Raw genomic sequence first — 7,251 nt, forward strand, 5'->3', positions numbered from 1 at the left:
AAAATGTCACTTTTAATTAATTTTTTGATTGATCACTCAATAAAGAATTTGTCTTTAGACAGTGGTTATTCTGCCATCTAAGTATGATTGAAGATTTTTTATTATTATTTCTACATATGATATAGCAAGAAAACACTACATTGGAAAGTATAAGCTGCTTGTAATTCTGATTTTATAAGAAAATTCTGATTTTATAAGAAAATAATAAAAAAGTGAAACAGACAAATGCATATGCAGTTGTATGCCTATGGCCATACCACCCTGGCAACACCCGATCTCGTCTGATCTCGGAAGCTAAGCAGGGTCGGGCCCTGTTAGTACTTGGATGGGAGACCTCCTGGGAATACTGGATGCTGTTATTTTCTTTTCGCCCTGTACTCGGCTCTGGTGAGGCCGCACCTCGAGTACTGTGTTCAGTTTTGGGCCCCTCGCTACAAGAAGGACATTGAGGTGCTCGAGCGAGTCCAGAGGAGAGCGACGAAGCTGGTGAGGGGCCTGGAGAACAAGTCCTACGAGGAGCGGCTGAGGGAGCTGGGCTTTTTCAGCCTGGAGAAAAGGAGGCTCAGGGGTGACCTTATTGCTCTTTACAGATACCTTAAAGGAGGCTGTAGTGAGGTGGGGGTTGGTCTGTTCTCCCACGTGCCTGGTGACAGGACGAGGGGGAATGGGCTAAAGTTGCGCCAGGGGAGTTTTAGGTTAGATGTTAGGAAGAACTTCTTTATCGAAAGGGTTGTTAGACATTGGAACGGGCTGCCCAGGGAAGTAATGGAGTCACCGTCCCTGGAAGTCTTTAAAAGACGTTTAGATGTAGAGCTTAGGGATATGGTTTAGTGTGGACTGTTAGCATTAGGTCAGAGGTTGGACTTGATGATCTTGAGGTCTCTTCCAACCTAGAAATTCTGTGATTCTGTGATTCTGTGATATGCAAAACTATGCAGAAATATACAATCTTACTTCTTACTTGGAGTATTTGTGCAGCATTTTTTCTATGGAATTAATTCTACAAATAACTGAAGTATCACTCTGCAGTTTGGACAGTTAGTTGCAACTCTTTGCTACAGATTCACAGTCTTTCTGGAAAAAGAACATTCTAATAAGCAAAATTATTACTTTTCTAAGTCAAATTTCAATCCTGCAATTTCTGTTATTAGGCTGATGTAGTTATATATAGTTTTGGCCCAGCAGAAGTTATTGTATTTCACTGGACTTCAGTGAACTGAATAAAGCATTACCAATAGGGAAAAATTACTTTTGTCCTAAATAGCATACTGATATTTGTGAACATTATGTTCCAAAAGTATATTCTGTGAAATACATTGTTTTAATAGAAGATAATGCATTCAAGGGAGCATGTCAAGAAGCACGCTGTCAAAAATTCTGCGTACCTAAATCACGAAGATGGAGATACAGGTTTTTCTTTCTAAGATTAAAACAAAACAAAAGAAAACAAAACAAAAAAAGCACTATATTTATTCATCCATAAACATTCAACATATATCTTATAATGTTTTGATTTCTTTCTTATATTTTAGAAAATAGATATATATAATATAGAAATGAAAATATAGAAATAAAAATATATTTATTATTTAGAAATATTTTACAAAATGTTGATTAATTTAATAATTTAATTTAATGTGTAATACTGTTTAGGGGCACTAATGCAATTTATATGATGCTAGGTTCGTCTCAGAATGTCTTGTGTTGCAAAGGACATTAAAGATCATGTAGTTCCCTTGCCATGGACAGGGATGTTACCCACTAGATCAGGTTGCCCAGGGCCTCTTCCAACCTGGCCTTGAACGCCTCCGGGGATGTTGCAGTGCCTCACCACCTTGAGAGAAGAATTTCCTCCTAATTCTAATCCTTATCCACCCTCTTTTTTTTTTTTTTTAATAAAAATAAAAATAAAAATTCCCCCTGGTTCTATCATCTGGTTCTATCATTATCTGACTGAATAAAAAGTTGTTTTCCATCCTTTTCATAAGCCCCCTTTAAGTACTGAAAATCTGCAATAAGGTCCCCCCGAGCCTTCTCTTCTCTAGGTTGAACATCCCCATCTCTCTCAGTCTTTTTTCATATGAGAGAGAAGTGCTTCAGCCCTCAGATTGTGGCCCTTCTCTGGACCTGCTCTAATAGGTCCACACTTTTCTTGTGCTGTGGGCCCCAGACCTGGATTCAGCATTCAACTGAGGCCTCACAAGGGCAGAGTAGAGGCAGACAATGACTTCCCTTGACCTGCTGACCCCTGAGGGTTGACCACTTGTCACCAGCCACCACCTGTACATGGAGCCATTGATTTTCCTTGTCTTTTATTCTAATACTTACTGTTATAAAATCACCCAAGAATTCTGCGATTTCTTCATCTGAATATTGTATTGTATTGTAGGGTTATAATTCTGCTAGTTCTCCTTCTGATTTCTTGACTTTCTCATCCCTGGCTACAGAATGGCCCATTTTGAATACAAAGAGAAGAGAGTTTTCCTGCTTATTCCATAGCAGACAAATAGTTAATAGCCACAACTGTTGTCAAGATACAATGTTCCTAAGTACATGTAAGTGCAAAATCAAAGACTTAAATTTATTGAGTAAATATCACCATTGATGAGTGAATATTTTTCAAACTTTTACAATTTAGAGATACATAAACCATTCTCATGGAACTGCATACTCCAGCACTATGAATTTTAGCTGCTGACAATAACCTTACTTTTCTTAGTTATTCCTTCTTACACTATGTAGGAAAAATCACACTCCTTCAGCAGTTTCGGGGCCATAAACTATAATCACTGGACTAAATTATTGTGCGCTGTCAGTCAAGATTGCTTTACAGGAGTGATCTTCCTAAACCCATCTTCAAGGAGGAAGTGCAAACTCTTGATCCAATGAGAACAGACCTTAAATCCAGTAGCTTCAATAAATATTCCCATACTTCAAGTTTTCTGCAGCTAATTGGTCAACACCACTTTGTCTGCTTTAGGGCAGAAAATTATTTGCATTCTGAAAACTTTCTGGAGTCTTTCTCAGAGGCATCAAATTATTTCTTGGAGGCTACAGGAGACCTATGGATGGTTTTTTTCTGTCTTATTTCCCTACTGTTGAAGACGTCTCATTGCCTAAGGGGAATGCATATGATAGGCACTATTCAAAGAATGAGACAGATTTACTGAAGAAGACTTGTATTTAATATTGACAGGACAGAAGCAGACCAGCAACATGGCTGCCAGAGATACAAGATGCAAAGTTTGGTAACTATGTCTGAACTTTTTCTTCTCCAGGCTGAACAGTCCCAGATCTCTCAGCCTCTCTGCGAAGGAAAGGTGCTTCAGTCCCTTGGTCATCTTGGTGATGATCCTACATCGGACTCTTTCCAGTAAGTCCATGTCTTTCTTGTACTGAGGTCCCACAAATGGAAACAGTACTCCAGGTGTGGCTTCACCAATGCTGAGTGGAACGATCACCTCTCTTGATTTGCTGGCAATTTGATTTGTCTAAAACAGCCATGAATACTGCTAGCATTCTTAGCAAAAAGGGCACTTTGCTGACTCATGTTCAGCTGGGTGTCCACCATGACACCTTGGTCCTTTTCTGCAGACCTGCTTTCCAGCTGGGTGACTCCCAACATGTACTGGTGCCCAGATTTGTTCCTCCCCAGGTGCAGGACTTTGCACTTCTCCGTGAACTTCATGAGATTCTTGCCAGTCTACCTTTCCATCCTGTTGAGGTCCCTCTGGATGGCAGCCTGGTCTTCCAGTGAGCCAGGCACCCAGTTTCTTGTGATTCACAAATCTACTCGGGGTGTATTCTACCCCATTATCCAAATCATTAATGAAAATGTTAAACAGGATTACTCCCATTATTTATCCCTGGGTAAATCTGTTCATCACTGGCCTCCAACTAGATTTTGCACTGCTGATCACTACCCTCTGGGTCTGGCCACTCAGCTAGTTTTCAGTCTCTTACTGTCTGCTCATCCAGCCCATACTTCTGTACTGGGTCTGGCTGGAATGTTAACTTTCCTGGCAGCAGCCCATACAGTGCCGTACTCTGTACTTGTAGCTGGAACAGCAGTGTTATCACACCAGTGTTGTGTCTACTGCTGAGCAGCAGTGGCACAGCGTCGGGCCTTTCTCTAACCCTGCTAGGGGGTGGGCAAAAAGTGAGGAGAGAAACATCACTAGGGCAGCTGACCTAAACCAATCAAAGGGATATTCCATACCATGTGATGTCACACTGAGCAATAAAAGGTGGAAACAGGAAGAAGAGGGGAGGGGTGGGCTCTTGTTGGGAAAACGTCAGTCCTCCTCTCGAACACCGGCTGCGTGCGTTGAGGCCTTGCTTCAAGGACGTGGTCAATCATCGCTCATTTGTGGGAAGTAGAGAGTAATTTCTTTCCTCTACACTTCCATATAGCCTTCATTTATTTTGTTTGTTTGTTTTCCTCCCTTCTTTTTATTTTCCCTTTTCCCCTCCCTTTTCCCCTTTCCATTTTTATTTCCCCTTAGTTAAATTGTTTAGTTCATGGTAGTCTTTATTTAATTGTTGTTATTATTTCCCTTTAATTAAATTATCCTTATCTCAACCCGTGAGTTCTTTGCTTTACTTCTCCCCCTCCTCATCTAAAGGAGGGGGAGTGAGAGAGCGGTTGTGGGGTTTAGCTGCCCTGCACGGTAAAGCCACCACAGTTAGTTGTAAATACTTTAATCAGTTCTACCTTTATCTCAACCCTTGAGCCCCACGTTGTGCAACAAAAAGGACTGTGGTAGTTTTACTTGGGTGGCAGCCGAGCTACACCACAACTGCTCTCTCACTCAAAAGTAAGGCTTTTGATACTGTTTCCCACAACATTCTCCTCAAGAAACTGGCTGCTCTTGGCTTGGATTGGCGTACACTTCATTGGGTTAAAAACTGGCTGTATAGCCGGACCCAAAGAGTTGTGGTGAATGGAGTCAAATCCAGTTGGAGACCAGTCACTAATGGTGTCCCCCAGGTCTCGGTACTGGGGCCAGTCCTCTTTAATATCTTCATCGATGATCTGAATGAGGGGATCCAGTGCACCCTCAGTAAGTTTGTGGATGACACCAAACTTAGGAGCATGTGTTGATCTGCTCAAAGGTAGGAAGGTTCTGCAGGAGGATCTGGATAGGCTGCACCAATGGGCTGAGGTCAACTGTATGAAGTTCAACAAAGCCAAGTGCTGGGTCCTGCACCTGGGGTGCAACAACCCCAAGCAGAGCTACAGGCTGGGAGATGAGTGATTGGAAAGCTGCCTGGCGTAGAAGGACCTGGGAGTATTGGTTGATAGTTGGCTGAATATGAGCCAGCAGTGTGCTCAGGTGGCCAAGAAGGCCAACAGCATCCTGGCTTGCATAAGAAGCAGTGTGGCCAGCAGGTCTAAGGAAGTGATTGTCTCCTTGTACTCAGCTCTGGTGAGGTTGCACCTTGAGTACTGTGTTCAGTTTTGGGCCCCTCACTACAAGAAGGATATGGAGGTGCTCAAGCATGTCCAGAGAAGGGCAATGAAGCTGGTGAGGGGTCTGGAGAACTGGTCTTATGAGTAACGGCTGAGGGAGCTGGGCTTGTTCAGCCTTGAGAAGAGGAGGCTTGGGGGTGACCTTATTGCTCTCTATAGGTTCATTAAAGGAGGCTGTGGTGAGGTGGGGTTGGTCTATTCACGCATGTGCCTGGTGACAGGACAAGGGGGAATGGGCTAAAGTTGCACCAGGGGAGTTTTAGGTTGGATATTAGGAAGAACTTCTTTATCGAAAGGGTTGTTAGACATTGGAACAGGCTGCCCAGGGAAGTGGTTGAGTCACCATCCCTGGAAGTCTTCAAAAGACATTTAGATGTAGAGCTTAGGGATATGGTTTAGTGGGGACTGTTAGTGTTAGGTCAGAGGTTGGACTCAATGACCTTGAGGTCTCTTCCAACCTAGGCAATTCTGTGATTCTGTGAACCCAAGTGGCAGAAGTTTGTATGGAGTGCTCATCATCTGCCAACTCACTGGCAGTAATGACCTGTAAAGACAGAGAGAAACACACAGTGGATGGATTGGCTGGCCAGCTCTGGCAATATGAAGAAAGTCTTTCTTCCCCCCTACAGGCCTGTATCTCTGCTGTGACAGAGAAACAGTCCCAGAAGTTCCAGCAATTCAAAGAGGATATGTCCTACTCGCCAGTGGTATTAAACCAGTGTCTCAGCTATTAGGAGTAAGCATTCCTCTGCTCAAGAGAGAGGATATAGTGAGTACACACCATGTACCACCCTGTAGTTTTACCTGCGCAACCACAGGGAGGACATGAGAAAGTGCGATGGAAAATCTATCTCAACCCTAGAGGCAGGGGTATGTGAGTTGCGAGGAAAACATAATGGAAAAAAGGAGTTGCAGGAAAACTTCTGATCCAGTTTCCAATGGGCAGTTCCCCAGACAAAGCAGAAGGGGGGGTCTTTATGTATTAGAACATCAGTACGATCTAGAGTCAAAGGCAGCCAAGTGGTATGCCACAACTAATATTGCTGATACATTTTTCTCTATCCATTGGGCTGCAGATTGCAGGCCACATTTTGCTTTCACTTGGGTGTGCAGTACACCTTAATTCGACTGCCTCAGGTTTGGAAACACAGCCCTACCATTTGCCATGGAGTGATCCAGATCACACAGGAACAGAGGGAAGCTCTTGAAAACCTGCAGTGTAGTGATGACATAATCATGTGGGGCAACACAGTAGAAAAAATATTTGAGAAAGAGATGAGAATAATCCAAATTCTTTTGAAAATGGTTTTGCCTTTAAAAAAGCAAGGTCAAGGGACCTGCACAGGAGATCCAGCTTTTAGGAATAAAATGGCAAGATGGACATTATAAGATCCCAATGGATGTTATCAACAAAATAACAGCTTTATCTCCATCAATTAACAAAAAAGGAAACACAAGCATTCTTAGGTGTTGTGGGTTTTTGGAGAATGTATATTCTAAATTACTGTCTGATTGTAAGCCCTTTCTATCAAGTGACCCAGAAGAGGAATAATTTCATAGGGGGTCCTTAGCAATGAAAAACCTTTGAACAAATTAAATGGGAGATATTTCATGCAGTAACCTTTGGGCCACTCCAGGCAGGAAAAAATGTAAAAAATGTGCTTTACACAACAGCTAGGGAATTGGCCCTGTCTGGAACCTCTGGCAGAAAGCACCAGAAGAGACTTAAACTTAACCCTTACGGTTTTGGAGTTTGGGGTATAGAGTATCTGAGTCCC

General features: G+C 42.7%; 1 pseudogene; it reads left to right on the forward strand.

Moving 5' to 3' along the window:
- The first annotated feature begins 243 nt into the window (after positions 1–243).
- Positions 244–362, forward strand: LOC116485211 (annotated as a pseudogene).
- The last annotated feature ends 6,889 nt before the right edge of the window (positions 363–7,251 follow it).

Source organism: Aythya fuligula, chromosome 1, assembly GCF_009819795.1.
Source record: "Aythya fuligula isolate bAytFul2 chromosome 1, bAytFul2.pri, whole genome shotgun sequence".
Classification (NCBI taxonomy): Eukaryota; Metazoa; Chordata; class Aves; order Anseriformes; family Anatidae; genus Aythya; species Aythya fuligula.